The sequence below is a fragment of the Phyllobates terribilis genome, unplaced genomic scaffold (assembly GCF_046119375.1).
Source record: "Phyllobates terribilis strain yellow unplaced genomic scaffold, ASM4611937v1 Scaffold_51__1_contigs__length_9155689, whole genome shotgun sequence".
Classification (NCBI taxonomy): Eukaryota; Metazoa; Chordata; class Amphibia; order Anura; family Dendrobatidae; genus Phyllobates; species Phyllobates terribilis.
In genome coordinates this window covers 9,070,149-9,085,480 of record NW_027362811.1, presented here as the reverse complement: position 1 = coordinate 9,085,480, position 15,332 = coordinate 9,070,149, and positions in this window count along the sequence as shown.

Below are 15,332 nucleotides of genomic sequence, written 5' to 3'. Positions count from 1 at the left end.
CTACTCCATTCTGCAGATCCCAAGGGAACCCTGGCCTTTACCATTACACCCCTGTACAGGGATAGATACTTACCATAGGCCCAGGGCTGCATCTACAGAGTAGCTGCTGGCCGGAGGAGCGAGCTTGAGGCTATAGTGGTTGATTCAACTCTAACTAAAGCTTTTTTTTCCTAAATACTGGGATCTGTTTAAGGCTGTTGGCTCAAACAGACTTCCTCGGACAGACTTGGCGCAAGCTACTCCATTCTGCAGATCCCAAGGGAACCCTGGTTTTTACCATTACACCCCTGTACAGGGATAGATACTTACCATAGGCCCAGGGTTGCATCTACAGAGTAGCTGCTGGCCGGAGGAGTGCGCTTGAGGCTTGAGTAGTTGAATCAATCCTAACTAAAGAAAAACCTATCTAATGCCACTTTCTTGTTAGGACCTGTCTGAGGCCTATGGCTCAAAAAAGCTTCTTTGGAAAGACTTGGCAAAAGCCAGTCTATCCTACAGGTTCCAAAGGAACACTGGCCTTCACTCTTACAGCCCTGTACAGCGATAAAGACTTATTACAGGGCCTTGATTGCATCTACATAGTAGATGCTGACTGGAGGGGCAAACTTAAGGTTAGAATGGTTCAGCCAACCCTAACTATTGCTACTTTCTTAAATGTTAGGATATTTCTGAGGCCGTTGGCTCAAACAGGCTTCCTTGGACAGACTGGGCGCAAAACACACCATTTCTGATGTTTCCAAATGAACCCTGGGCTTCACCCTTGAACCTCTATACAGGGACCGTTTCATAGTTTTAAGGTTGAAAGACACAAGTCCATCAAGTTCAACCTAAAAGCTAATGTGTTGATCCAGAGGAAGGCAAAAACCCCATGAGGCAGATGCTAATTGCCCCATATTAGGGGAAAAATTCCTTCCCGACTCCACATATGGCAATCAGACTAGTTCCCTGGATCAACGTCCCATAACAAAATCTAGTACGGATAACCTGCAATTTTATATTATTTAAGAAAGGCACACACATGCCCTCCTTGAATTTTTTTTAGAAAATTAAGTATTTCAATTTCATGTGGTAGAGAGTTTCATAACCTCATTGCTCACACAATAAAAATTTGCCAACTAACTTCCTTTAGACAAAGTGAATTAGGATCTTTATGCTAGAGTAATTGAATTAACTCTAACTGAAATAGATTAATGCTTTTTTCCTAAATGTTGAAATTTGTTTAAATCCATCAGCTCAAAAAGGCTTTCTCGGACAGACTTGGCGCAAGCTACTCCATTCTGCAGATCCCAAGGGAACCCTGGCCTTTACCATTACACCCCTGTACAGGGATAGATACTTACCATAGGCCCAGGGCTGCATCTACAGAGTAGCTGCTGGCCGGAGGAGCGAGCTTGAGGCTATAGTGGTTGATTCAACTCTAACTAAAGCTTTTTTTTCCTAAATACTGGGATCTGTTTAAGGCTGTTGGCTCAAACAGACTTCCTCGGACAGACTTGGCGCAAGCTACTCCATTCTGCAGATCCCAAGGGAACCCTGGTTTTTACCATTACACCCCTGTACAGGGATAGATACTTACCATAGGCCCAGGGTTGCATCTACAGAGTAGCTGCTGGCCGGAGGAGTGCGCTTGAGGCTTGAGTAGTTGAATCAATCCTAACTAAAGAAAAACCTATCTAATGCCACTTTCTTGTTAGGACCTGTCTGAGGCCTATGGCTCAAAAAAGCTTCTTTGGAAAGACTTGGCAAAAGCCAGTCTATCATACAGGTTCCAAAGGAACACTGGCCTTCACTCTTACAGCCCTGTACAGCGATAAAGACTTATTACAAGGCCTTGATTGCATCTACATAGTAGATGCTGACTGGAGGGGCAAACTTAAGGCTAGAATGGTTCAGCCAACCCTAACTATTGCTACTTTCTTAAATGTTAAGATATTTCTGAGGCCGTTGGCTCAAACAGGCTTCCTTGGACAGACTGGGCGCAAAACACACCATTTCTGATGTTTCCAAATGAACCCTGGGCTTCACCCTTGAACCTCTATACAGGGACTGTTTCATAGTTTTAAGGTTGAAAGACACAAGTCCATCAAGTTCAACCTAAAAGCTAATGTGTTGATCCAGAGGAAGGCAAAAACCCCATGAGGCAGATGCTAATTGCCCCATATTAGGGGAAAAATTCCTTCCCGACTCCACATATGGCAATCAGACTAGTTCCCTGGATCAACGTCCCATAACAAAATCTAGTACGGATAACCTGCAATTTTATATTATTCAAGAAAGGCACACACATGCCCTCCTTGAATTTTTTTTAGAAAATTAAGTACTTCAATTTCATGTGGTAGAGAGTTTCATAACCTCATTGCTCACACAATAAAAATTTGCCAACTAACTTCCTTTAGACAAAGTGAATTAGGATCTTTATGCTAGAGTAATTGAATTAACTCTAACTGAAATAGATTAATGCTTTTTTCCTAAATGTTGAAATTTGTTTAAATCCATCAGCTCAAAAAGGCTTTCTCGGACAGACTTGGCGCAAGCTACTCCATTCTGCAGATCCCAAGGGAACCCTGGCCTTTACCATTACACCCCTGTACAGGGATAGATACTTACCATAGGCCCAGGGCTGCATCTACAGAGTAGCTGCTGGCCGGAGGAGCGAGCTTGAGGCTATAGTGGTTGATTCAACTCTAACTAAAGCTTTTTTTTCCTAAATACTGGGATCTGTTTAAGGCTGTTGGCTCAAACAAACTTCCTCGGACAGACTTGGCGCAAGCTACTCCATTCTGCAGATCCCAAGGGAACCCTGTTTTTTACCATTACACCCCTGTACAGGGATAGATACTTACCATAGGCCCAGGGTTGCATCTACAGAGTAGCTGCTGGCCGGAGGAGTGCGCTTGAGGCTTGAGTAGTTGAATCAATCCTAACTAAAGAAAAACCTATCTAATGCCACTTTCTTGTTAGGACCTGTCTGAGGCCTATGGCTCAAAAAAGCTTCTTTGGAAAGACTTGGCAAAAGCCAGTCTATCCTACAGGTTCCAAAGGAACTCTGGCCTTCACTCTTTCAGCTCTGTACAGCGATAAAGACTTATTGCAGGGCCTTGATTGCATCTACATAGTAGATACTGACTGGAGGGGCAAACTTAAGGCTAGAATGGTTCAGCCAACCCTAACTATTGCTACTTTCTTAAATGTTAGGATATTTCTGAGGCCGTTGGCTCAAACAGGCTTCCTTGGACAGACTGGGCGCAAAACACACCATTTCTGATGTTTCCAAATGAACCCTGGGCTTCACCCTTGAACCTCAATACATGGACAGTTTCATAGTTTTAAGGTTGAAAGACACAAGTCCATCAAGTTCAACCTAAAAGCTAATGTGTTGATCCAGAGGAAGGCAAAAACCCCATGAGGCAGATGCTAATTGCCCCATATTAGAGGAAAAATTCCTTCCCGACTCCACATATGGCAATCAGACTAGTTCCCTGGATCAACGTCCCATAACAAAATCTAGTACGGATAACCTGCAATTTTATATTATTCAAGAAAGGCACACATATGCCCTCCTTGAATTTTTTTTAGAAAATTAAGTATTTCAAGTTCATGTGGTAGAGAGTTCCATAACCTCATTGCTCACACAAAAAAAATTTGCCAACTAACTTCCTTTAGACAAAGTGAATTAGGATCTTTATGCTAGAGTAATTGAATTAACTCTAACTGAAATAGATTAATGCTTTTTTCCTAAATGTTGAAATTTGTTTAAATCCATCAGCTCAAAAAGGCTTTCTCGGACAGACTTGGCGCAAGCTACTCCATTCTGCAGATCCCAAGGGAACCCTGGCCTTTACCATTACACGCCTGTACATGGATAGATACTTACCATAGGCCCAGGGCTGCATCTACAGAGTAGCTGCTGGCCGGAGGAGCGAGCTTGAGGCTATAGTGGTTGATTCAACTCTAACTGAAGCTTTTTTTTTTCCTAAATACTGGGATCTGTTTAAGGCTGTTGGCTCAAACAGACTTCCTCGGACAGACTTGGCGCAAGCTACTCCATTCTGCAGATCCCAAGGGAACCCAGGTTTTTACCATTACACCCCTGTACAGGGATAGATACTTACCATAGGCCCAGGGTTGCATCTACAGAGTAGCTGCTGGCCGGAGGAGTGCGCTTGAGGCTTGAGTAGTTGAATCAATCCTAACTAAAGAAAAACCTATCTAATGCCACTTTCTTGTTAGGACCTGTCTGAGGCCTATGGCTCAAAAAAGCTTCTTTGGAAAGACTTGGCAAAAGCCAGTCTATCCTACAGGTTCCAAAGGAACTCTGGCCTTCACTCTTACAGCCCTGTACAGCGATAAAGACTTATTACATGGCCTTGATTGCATCTACATAGTAGATGCTGACTGGAGGGGCAAACTTAAGGCTAGAATGGTTCAGCCACCCTAACTATTGCTACTTTCTGAAATGTTAGGATATTTCTGAGGCCGTTGGCTCAAACAGGCTTCCTTGGACAGACTGGGCGCAAAACACACCATTTCTGATGGTTCCAAATGAACCCTGGGCTTCACCCTTGAACCTCAATACAGGGACAGTTTCATAGTTTTAAGGTTGAAAGACACAAGTCCATCAAGTTCATCCTAAAAGCTAATGTGTTGATCCAGAGGAAGGCAAAAACCCCATGAGGCAGATGCTAATTGCCCCATTTTAGGGGAAAAATTCCTTCCCGACTCCACATATGGCAATCAGACTAGTTCCCTGGATCAACGTCCCATAATAAAATCTATTACCACTAACCTGAAATGTTATATTATTCAAGGAACATTTTTCATCAAGCAGTTTTCACCGGAAATGTGTTGCACAACTGTTTGAATCTCAGTAAATTCCTGCGCAACTTACATTTAAATACTCTGACCTTTTTACACCCACTCTTTTAACTTCTTAAATAGTGAACAGAGCTTATCTGGACCGCTTGTGGCTTAGCTTTACCTGAAAACTTATTACAAATTAGGCTGGAAAAGTGGTGTAAAATAGGACTGAAATTGACTCCATCTTTTGACTGGAGTACATTTCTTGAGGTGTAGTACGTCAGCTTTAAGGGGATATTTCAATAAATGAATGACCCTGGCTGCAGGTATAAAGAATCAAACTGTGCTGTCCTGACCCATTCCTGGGATTGTGTATGGCACTGACATCACCTCAATACTGCCGCAGCCAACAAATGTAATCAGACGGACTGCCCAGCTGAGCGCACTGAGCTGCTGCAGCTCTGAGATGGTGGAACCTCTTTTTTTTAATTAAATGACCTGCAGCTAGGGACATTCATTTATTGAAAGGGAACAACCCCTTTAAGGATGAGTCAAGTTCATTAAGAGGTTTAGTCTTTTTAATGAATTTGGTGCACGTTCCTCCAATAGGCGCTTCATGAATGCTGGTATAGAAATCCACCAGCCTTGATGAATCGGCCACCATAGGTTTACATGGCATGAGCATATACAGAACAGTTGTGTAGTATACGTTACCAGGCCCTCATGATGCTCTTGGTCCTGGATGGCCTTCCACAGTCTGCTTTCTTGCTTCATCATCTTGAAGGGCTCCACTTTCTTTTCTTCTGGCTGGCATGGTGCGGCTCTATCATCCTGCTCCTTTAACACGAAGGGACGAATGACTGTAAAGCTGCCAGGAGCGTTTTTTTATCCCCTTAGATCATTGTGACACCACAAAGTGATGACATAGACAAGTGGGTGAGGCGCCTTTATTCAGTCATCGGGTGTGGTCAGAAGAAATTAGCATATTCCGTGATGTTACTACAATGAGAACAGACATGAACATTCTATTCGGAACCCGACCGCCATTATCAGCGGAACCTTCACTGCTGTCAGATTGGCACTAAAAACAAAAAGAGACAGCGGTGAACCTGGACAGTAACAATCTACAGGGACAGTGACTGCTAAGCGGACTTCATGTCAGATGTTATGCAGCTTTGTCAGAAAAAAAACAATAAAATATGTAAAAGACAGGCTCCAATAAACCTTAAACACTGGGCTGTAGTCACAGATTCTCCTTCCACCTGCAGCACATTGCTCCCCTGCCTAACCCTCCCCGTCCTGCAGCATATTTCTCACCGCTTAATTCTCCCACTCCTGCAGCACATCACTCCCCTGTCTAAACCTCCCCCTCTTGCGGCACATTGCTCCCGTCTAATCCTCCCCTCCTTGCAGCACATTGTGCCCTTTCTAAATCTCCCCCTTCCTGCACCACATCACCCACTGCCAAATCCCCTCTTGCACCACATCGCCCACTGCCAAATCCTGCACTTCCTGCAGCATATCGCTCCCTGCCTAATCCTCTCCTATTGCATTACATCACTCCCCTGCATAAGCCACCTCTTCCTGCAGCACATCGCTTCCCTGCCTAAGCCTCCCCCTCCTGCATTACATCACTCCCCTGCCTAATCCTCCTCTTCCTGCAGCACAGCGCTCCCTGCCTAATCCTCCTCTTCCTGCAGCACATCGCTTCCCTGCCTAAGCCTCCCCCTCCTGCATTACATCACTCCCCTGCCTAATCCTCCTCTTCCTGCAGCACAGCGCTCCCTGCCTAATCTTCCCCCTCCTGCAGCACATCGCTCCCCTGACCCCCTCTTGCGTGACATCTTTTCTATCAGTTACATTTGTGAAGTAACTGCTGTCTCCTGTGAGCAGTGGAGAGCGAAGCTGAGAGCCAGGAGGCTCTGCCCCTCTGCCCCTTCTTGCCACATCATCATCCATCTACATCAGGGCTGTCAAACTCAAATATATAGAGGGCCAAAAGGAAGAGTTTAACTCAGAAAAATAAGTCAACACTTTATCAGATGTTTCTGTGAAAACTTGAGTACAACAAATAAGATTTTGTTATTTTCCCTCAGTTATAAAAAAAATAGTTATGAGAAAAGTGTGACAAAAAGGAGTCATAAAATGCACCAAAATGAAATATCACAATTTATGGCTCAAATTGAGGTGAAGCAAGGAAGAGGTTGAGCTTAGCTAATGAGATGCATCAAACATACAGGTGCTTCTCACAAAATTAGAATATCATCAAAAAGTTAATTTATTTCAGTTCTTCAATCCAAAAAGTGAAACTCATATATTATACAGAGTCATTACAGAGTGATCTATTTCAAGTGTTTATTTCTGTTAATGTTGATAATGATGGCTTACAGCCAATGAAAACACAAAGTCATTATCTCAATAAATTAGAATAATTAACAAAAATCACCTGCAAAGGCTTCTTACGCATTTAAAAAGGTCCCTTTGTCTGTTTCAGTAGGCTCCACAATCATGGGGAAGACTGCTGACTTGACAGATGTCCAGAAGGCAGTCATTGACACACTCCACAAGGAGTGTAAACCACAAAAGGTCATTGCTAAAGAAGCTGGCTGTTAACAGAGTGCTGTATCCAAGCATATTTATGGAAAGTTGAGTGGAAAGAAAAAGTGTGGTAGGAAGAGGTGCACAAGCAACCGGGATAACCGCAGCCTTGAAAAGATTGCTAAGGAAAGGACATTCAAACATTTGGGGAAGATTCACAAGGAGTGGACTGCTGCTGGAGTCAGTGCTTCAAGAGCCACCACACACAGACGTATCCAGGACATGGGCTACAAGTGTCACATTCCTTGTGTCGAGCCACTCATCACCAATAGACAACGCCAGAAGCATCTTACCTGGGCCAAGGAGAAAAACACCTGGACTGTTGCTCAGTGGTCCAAGGTGTTGTTTTCCGATGAAAGTAAATTTTGCATTTAATTTGGAAATCAAGGTCCCAGAGTCTGGAGGAAGAGTGGAGAGGCCACAATCCAAGCTGCTGGAGGTCTCGTGTGAAGTTTCCACAATCGGTGATGGTTTGGGGAGCCATGTCATCTGCTGGTGTAGGTCCACTGTGTTTTATCAAGACCAAAGTCAGCGCACCCGTCTACCAGGACATTGTAGAGCACTTCATGCTTCCCTCTGCCCACAAGCTTTATGGAGATGGAAATGTCATTTTCCAGCAGGAGTTGGCACCTGTCCACACGGCCAAAAGTACCAATACCTGGTTTACACAACAGTATCACTGTGCTTGATTGGCAGTAAACTCACCTGACCTTAACCCCATAGAGAATCTATTATAGAGAATCTATGGGGTATTGTCAAGAGAAAGATGAGAGACACCAGACCCAACAATGCAGACGAGCTGAAGGCTTCTATCAAAGCCACCTGGGCTTCCATAACACCTCAGCAGTGTCACAGGCTGATCGCCTCCATGCCACATTGCCGCATTGATGCAGTAATTGATGCAAAAGGAGCCTGGCCAAGTATTGAGGGCATTTACTGAACATATATTTCAGTAGGACAACATTTCAGATTTTAAAAACATTTTTCAAGCTGGTGTTATAAAGTATTCTAATTTACTGAGATAATAGCATTAACAGAAATAAACACTTGAAATAGATCACTCTGTCTGTAATGACTCTATATAATATGAGTTTTACTTTTTGTATTGAAGAACTGAAATAAATTAACTTTTTGATGATATTCTAATTTTGTGAGAAGCACCTATAGTATGCTATATGCCCAATTTTAACAAATGTACTGCAATTTTTCCTGAATGTGTTCAGAAATGTACAGATGTGTAAGCAGACAAATGCAGAGACTTAGGCTATGTGCCCACGATGCACAAAAGCTCCGGATTTTTCCTGAGCGTTTCTGCATCTCCCTGGCAGAAAAAACGCATGCGGATTGTACATGCGGATTGTATATGCGGATTGTACATGCGGATTGTACATGCGGATTGTACATGCGGATTGTACATGCGGATTGTATATGCGGATTGTATATGCGGATTGTACATGCGGATTGTACATGCGGATTGTACATGCGGATTGTATATGCGGATTGTACATGCGGATTGTACATGCGGATTGTACATGCGGATTGTACATGCAGATTGTACATGCGGATTGTACATGCGGATTGTATATGCGGATTGTACATGCGGATTGTACATGCGGATTGTACATGCGGATTGTACATGCGTTTTTCCTGCCAGGGACATGCAGAAGTGAAGCGTTCTTCACATGCATTTCCACATGCGGGTTGACAAGCGCTTTACAAGCGATTTTAGCATCACTTGGAAAGTGCTTGTCAATTTGGTCACACTATAGAAATCCATGAAAACGGCATGGATTTATATAGTGTGACCCCAAAGACTGGTTAAAAATAAAAAAATCTACTGTATAATTGTCTTTTCCCATCTGTCTGTCTGTCTGTTTGTCCGTCTGTCCTGGAAATCCCGCGTCGCTCATTGGTCCGGCAGCGGCCAATCAGCGCCGCGGGATTTCTGAAAAAAGATGGCGGCCGTTAGCGGCTCATCTGCGGGACGGAGCTCAGCGGCGATGCAGCCGGGAGATGAGCTCCGCGAGGCGCTCATCTCCCGGCCGGTACCAGCAGAAGGACATCGACCGCCGGACCCATCTGTGGGACGGAGATACAGCCGGGAGCCAAAATCGTGTAGCCAAGATCGGTGATTGGTCGCGGCCGATATTTAAATTTGGCGCCCAAATCGGTGATTGGTCGCGGGCAGCGTCCGCGACCAATCAGTACAGTAGTGTTTAACTTTTGCGGCAAGATCAGTGATTGGTCGTGGGCCAAGACCGCGACCAATCACCGATTTGTGCGGCACATTTAAATAGCGGCCGCGACCAATTGGATGTCAGCGCCGCTCCCCGGTCCTCCCTTCACCCCCTAGCCGCATGGATGTCAGCGCCGCTCCCCGGTCCTCCCTTCACACCCTAGCCGCTGATGTCCCCACAGTATCTGCATGGTGTTACAAAGGTCCGGACAATTGTGTTAAAAATCGCTGATTGGTCGCCGACGCTATTTAAATGTGGCGCCAAAATCGGTGATTGGTCGCGCCCAGCGTCGGCGACCAATCAGCGATTTTTAACACAATTGTCCGGACCTTTGTAACACCATGCGGATACTGTGGGGACATCAGCGGCTAGGGTGTGAAGGGAGGACCGGGGAGCGGCGCTGACATCCAATTGGTCGCAGCCGCTATTTAAATGTGCCGCACAAATCGGTGATTGGTCGCGGTCTTGGCCCGCGACCAATCACTGATCTTGCCGCAAAAGTTAAACACTACTGTGCTGATTGGTCGCGGACGCTGCCCGCGACCAATCACCGATTTGGGCGCCAAATTTAAATATCGGCCGCGACCAATCACCGATCTTGGCTCCACATTTAAACACCGCTGTACTGATTGGTCGCGGACGCTATTTAAATGTGGCGCCAAAATCGGTGATTGGTCGCGCCAAGCGTCGGCGACCAATCAGCACAGCGGTGTTTAAATGTGGAGCCAAGATCGGTGATTGGTCGCGGTCGATATTTAAATTTGGCGCCCAAATCGGTGATTGGTCGCGGGCAGCGCCTGCGACCAATCACCGATTTTTAACACAAATGTCCGGACCTTTGTAACACCATGCGGATACATGCGGATTGTACATGCGGATTGTACATGCGGATTGTATATGCGGATTGTACATGCAGATTGTACATGCGGATTGTACATGCGGATTGTATATGCGGATTGTACATGCGGATTGTACATGCGGATTGTACATGCGGATTGTACATGCGTTTTTCCTGCCAGGGACATGCAGAAGTGAAGCGTTCTTCACATGCATTTCCACATGCGGGTTGACAAGCGCTTTACAAGCGATTTTAGCATCACTTGGAAAGTGCTTGTCAATTTGGTCACACTATAGAAATCCATGAAAACGGCATGGATTTATATAGTGTGACCCCAAAGACTGGTTAAAAATAAAAAAATCTACTGTATAATTGTCTTTTCCCATCTGTCTGTCTGTCTGTTTGTCCGTCTGTCCTGGAAATCCCGCGTCGCTCATTGGTCCGGCAGCGGCCAATCAGCGCCGCGGGATTTCTGAAAAAAGATGGCGGCCGTTAGCGGCTCATCTGCGGGACGGAGCTCAGCGGCGATGCAGCCGGGAGATGAGCGCCGCGAGGCGCTCATCTCCCGGCCGGTACCAGCAGAAGGACATCGACCGCCGGACCCATCTGTGGGACGGAGATACAGCCGGGAGCCAAAATCGTGTAGCCAAGATCGGTGATTGGTCGCGGCCGATATTTAAATTTGGCGCCCAAATCGGTGATTGGTCGCGGGCAGCGTCCGCGACCAATCAGTACAGTAGTGTTTAACTTTTGCGGCAAGATCAGTGATTGGTCGTGGGCCAAGACCGCGACCAATCACCGATTTGTGCGGCACATTTAAATAGCGGCCGCGACCAATTGGATGTCAGCGCCGCTCCCCGGTCCTCCCTTCACCCCCTAGCCGCATGGATGTCAGCGCCGCTCCCCGGTCCTCCCTTCACACCCTAGCCGCTGATGTCCCCACAGTATCTGCATGGTGTTACAAAGGTCCGGACATTTGTGTTAAAAATCGCTGATTGGTCGCCGACGCTATTTAAATGTGGCGCCAAAATCGGTGATTGGTCGCGCCCAGCGTCGGCGACCAATCAGCGATTTTTAACACAATTGTCCGGACCTTTGTAACACCATGCGGATACTGTGGGGACATCAGCGGCTAGGGTGTGAAGGGAGGACCGGGGAGCGGCGCTGACATCCAATTGGTCGCAGCCGCTATTTAAATGTGCCGCACAAATCGGTGATTGGTCGCGGTCTTGGCCCGCGACCAATCACTGATCTTGCCGCAAAAGTTAAACACTACTGTGCTGATTGGTCGCGGACGCTGCCCGCGACCAATCACCGATTTGGGCGCCAAATTTAAATATCGGCCGCGACCAATCACCGATCTTGGCTCCACATTTAAACACCGCTGTACTGATTGGTCGCAGACGCTATTTAAATGTGGCGCCAAAATCGGTGATTGGTCGCGGCTAGGGTGTCAAGGGAGGACCGGGGAGCGGCGCTGCGGGTCCGGATACTTCAGCTGCGAGCAGTCGCTCATCTCCCGGCTTCTCGCAGCGGAAGTAGCCGCACAGGCAGCGGCGCTCCCCGGTCCTCACTAATACGATTCCGCTCCCCGGTCCTCACCAATACGATTCGCTGATTGGTCTCGCTCTCCACACGCGACCAATCAGTGATCTTGGCGCTAAAGTTAAACACCGCTCTGCTGATTGGTCGCGGCCGCTGCCCGTGACCAATCACCGATTTGGGCGCCACATTTAAATAGCGGCCGCGACCAATCACCGATCTTGCCGCCACATTTAAACACTGCTGTGCTGATTGGTCGCGGACGCCAGACGAGACGAATCAGCGATTTTGGCGCCAAATTTAAACCCGCTCCGCTAGTTGGTCGCAGATGCCGGCCGCGACTAATCAGCATTACTGGCGCCAAATTTAAACACCGCTCTGCTGATTGATCGCGGTCGCTGGCCGGGATCAATCAGCAGTATTGGCGCCAAATTTAAACACCGCTCTGCTGATTAGTCGCGGTCGCCGTCCGTGACCAATCAGCAATATTGGCGCAAAATTTAAACACCGCTCTGCTGATTGGTCGCGGTCGCCGTCCGCGACCAATCAGCAGTATTGGCGCCAAATTTAAACCCCGCTCTGCTGATTGGTCGCGGTGGCCAGCCGCGACCAATCAGCGATTTTGGCGCCAAATTTAAACACCGCTCTGCTGATTGGTCGCGGGCGGCGATTGCGACCAATCAGCATTATTGGCGCCAAATTTAAACCCCGCTCTGCTGATTGGTCGAGACAGCCGGCCGCCACCAATCAGCAATTTTGGCGCCAAACTTAAACCCCGCTCTGCTGATTGGTCACGGTTGCCGGCCGCGACTAATCAGTATTGTTGGCGCCAAATTGCCGGCCGCGACTAATCAGCATTATTGCCGCCAAATTTAAACACCGCTCTGCTGAATGGTCGTGGCCGTGACCAGTCACCACTATTGGCGCCAAATTTAAACACCGCTTTGCTGATTGGTCGCGACCGGCGGCTGCAACCAATCAGCATTATTGGCGCAAAATTTAAACCCCGCTCTGCTGATTGGTCACGTTCGCTGGCCGCGACCAATCAGCATTATTGGCGCAAAATTTAAACCCCGCCCTGCTGATTAGTCGCGACTGCCGGCCGTGACCAATCAACGATATAGCCGCCAAATTTCAACACCGCTTTGCTGATTGGTCGCAGTTGTTGGCCGCGACCAATCAGCGATTTTGGCGCCAAATTTAAACACCGCTCTGCTGATTGCGCCCGGTCTGCCGCATACATATTCTAGAATACCCGATGCGTTAGAATCAGGCCACCATCTATAAATCTCTACTTAACTTCCGATGGCCCCCGCTCCGTCCTGGCTGCCGGCAGATTGCGGTACACTGAAGGACCTGCTGTCACATGACTATGACGTCAGCGCAGGTCCTTCAGTCCATCGCGAGCTGCCGGCATGGGAGGACGAGCGCAGCGGGGGCCGTCAGAAGGTAAATATAACATTTATTTTATATTTTATTCTTTTTTTTGACAGGTTCTATGGTACCCGGGTCCGGAGGAGAGTCTCCCATCCTCCACACGCGGGTACCATCCGCACATTGAACGCATGTATTCCGCATGTGCTTATCTAGTGAAGCGGAATCCATGCGTTCCAATGCAAGTCAATGGCCAGGAAAACGCTGCGCTTCCGCAAAATAATTGGTAGTGCTGCGTTTTTTTCCGCAATGATAATCCGCAGTGGAAATTTCCGCAGCATGTGCACAGCACATGCGGACTATCATTGGGGAACATGGCAGACCTTCTAACATGCGTTTTTAAGCGTTTCTGCAGCGTTTTTGCCATGCCGAAACGCTTAAAAAACGCATTGTGGGCACACAGCCTTAGGCCATGTGCCCACGTAGCGTTTTTGTAGCATTTTTGCGGCATTTTTACGGCCGCGAAAACGTTTGTAGAACAGTCTGCCATGCAAAGCCATGTGAATTCGGATGTGCTGTGCACATGATGCGCTAATTTGCGCGCCGAATTCGCATTACTTTGCAAAACGCAGCATGACCATTTCTACTGCGATTACGCTGAAGCTTATTCGCAATGCGTGTGGTATCTGGGAGGAAGACGAGACTACAACTCCTCTTCATCCCGGCTACCACGCGGTGAAAAAAAGAAATAAAAAAGTTAAAAGTTAAAAACAAACAAAACCTGTATATTCACCTCTCCGGCGGCCCCCGGTCTGCTCTCCGGTCTCCTCCGGTCTGCTGTCTGTACTGTCAGGACCTGCGGTGACGTCATTTAGTCAGGTGATGGTCGCATGACCGCTGACGTCGGCATCAGGTGATGGTCGCGTGACCATCAGCTGACTAAATGACGTCACCGCAGGTCCTGACCGTACACTGCAGGACGCTGAAGAGAGAAGACGCGGCCGGGAGCAGACCGGAGGAGACCGGAGAGCAGACCGGGGGCCGCCGGAGAGGTGAATATACCGTTGTTTTTTTTTATTTATTAACGTTTTCTTTTTTTTACTATAGATGCTGCATTTAAAGCATCTAAGTTGTTCACACATTATAGATCCATGTCGGTTGCATGGATTTATATTGTGTGATCAACTTGTCAAGCACTTTTCCAAGTGATGCTCAAAATTGCTTGGAAAAGTGCTTGAAAAAACGCATGTGAAAACGCTTCTCTCTAGCAGAAAAAACGCATGTAAATCTGCATCAAATCTGCTAGGTGTGCACACAGCCTTATAGCTGGTTTTGCTCTGAGCTGAGATGTCCGGGATGAATAATGCTCTGGGAGCAGAACCCATCAGCAGAATCTGTTTCCTGCCTTGTAGCAGTGGATCCCGGCTATTTAGCTCACAGAGCATTGTCTACACAAGATACAATTGTATCCAATTTTCAGCTGGGAACAGGACTATGGACAAGTTTTGCAGCAACTGCATTTGTGATAGGAAATGTTGATCAATCTAGATTTTCTTCAGTGTTCTTATTCATTGCAGAAAATCTTAAAAAAGCCGAGGAATGTGGGCAACATGGTGGGTCAATGATTAACGCTGTGGGGCTGGGTTCATATAATAGCAAGGACAACATCTGCAAGGAGTTTGTATGTTCTCCCCGTGTTTGTGTGGGTTTCCTCCGGGTTCTCCGGTTTCCTCCCACACTCCAAAGACATACTGATAGGGAATTCATATTGTGAGCCCCAATGGGGACAGTGATGATAATGTCTGTAAGGTGCTACGAAATCTAACGGCGCTATATAAGAGAGTAAAATAAATATATAACTAAATAAAATGAATGTATTAAAAGGCTAAGATTGCAAAGAGCTTGTAAAAACAAGAAACTTTGCAATTTCCTTCTTATTCAAAATC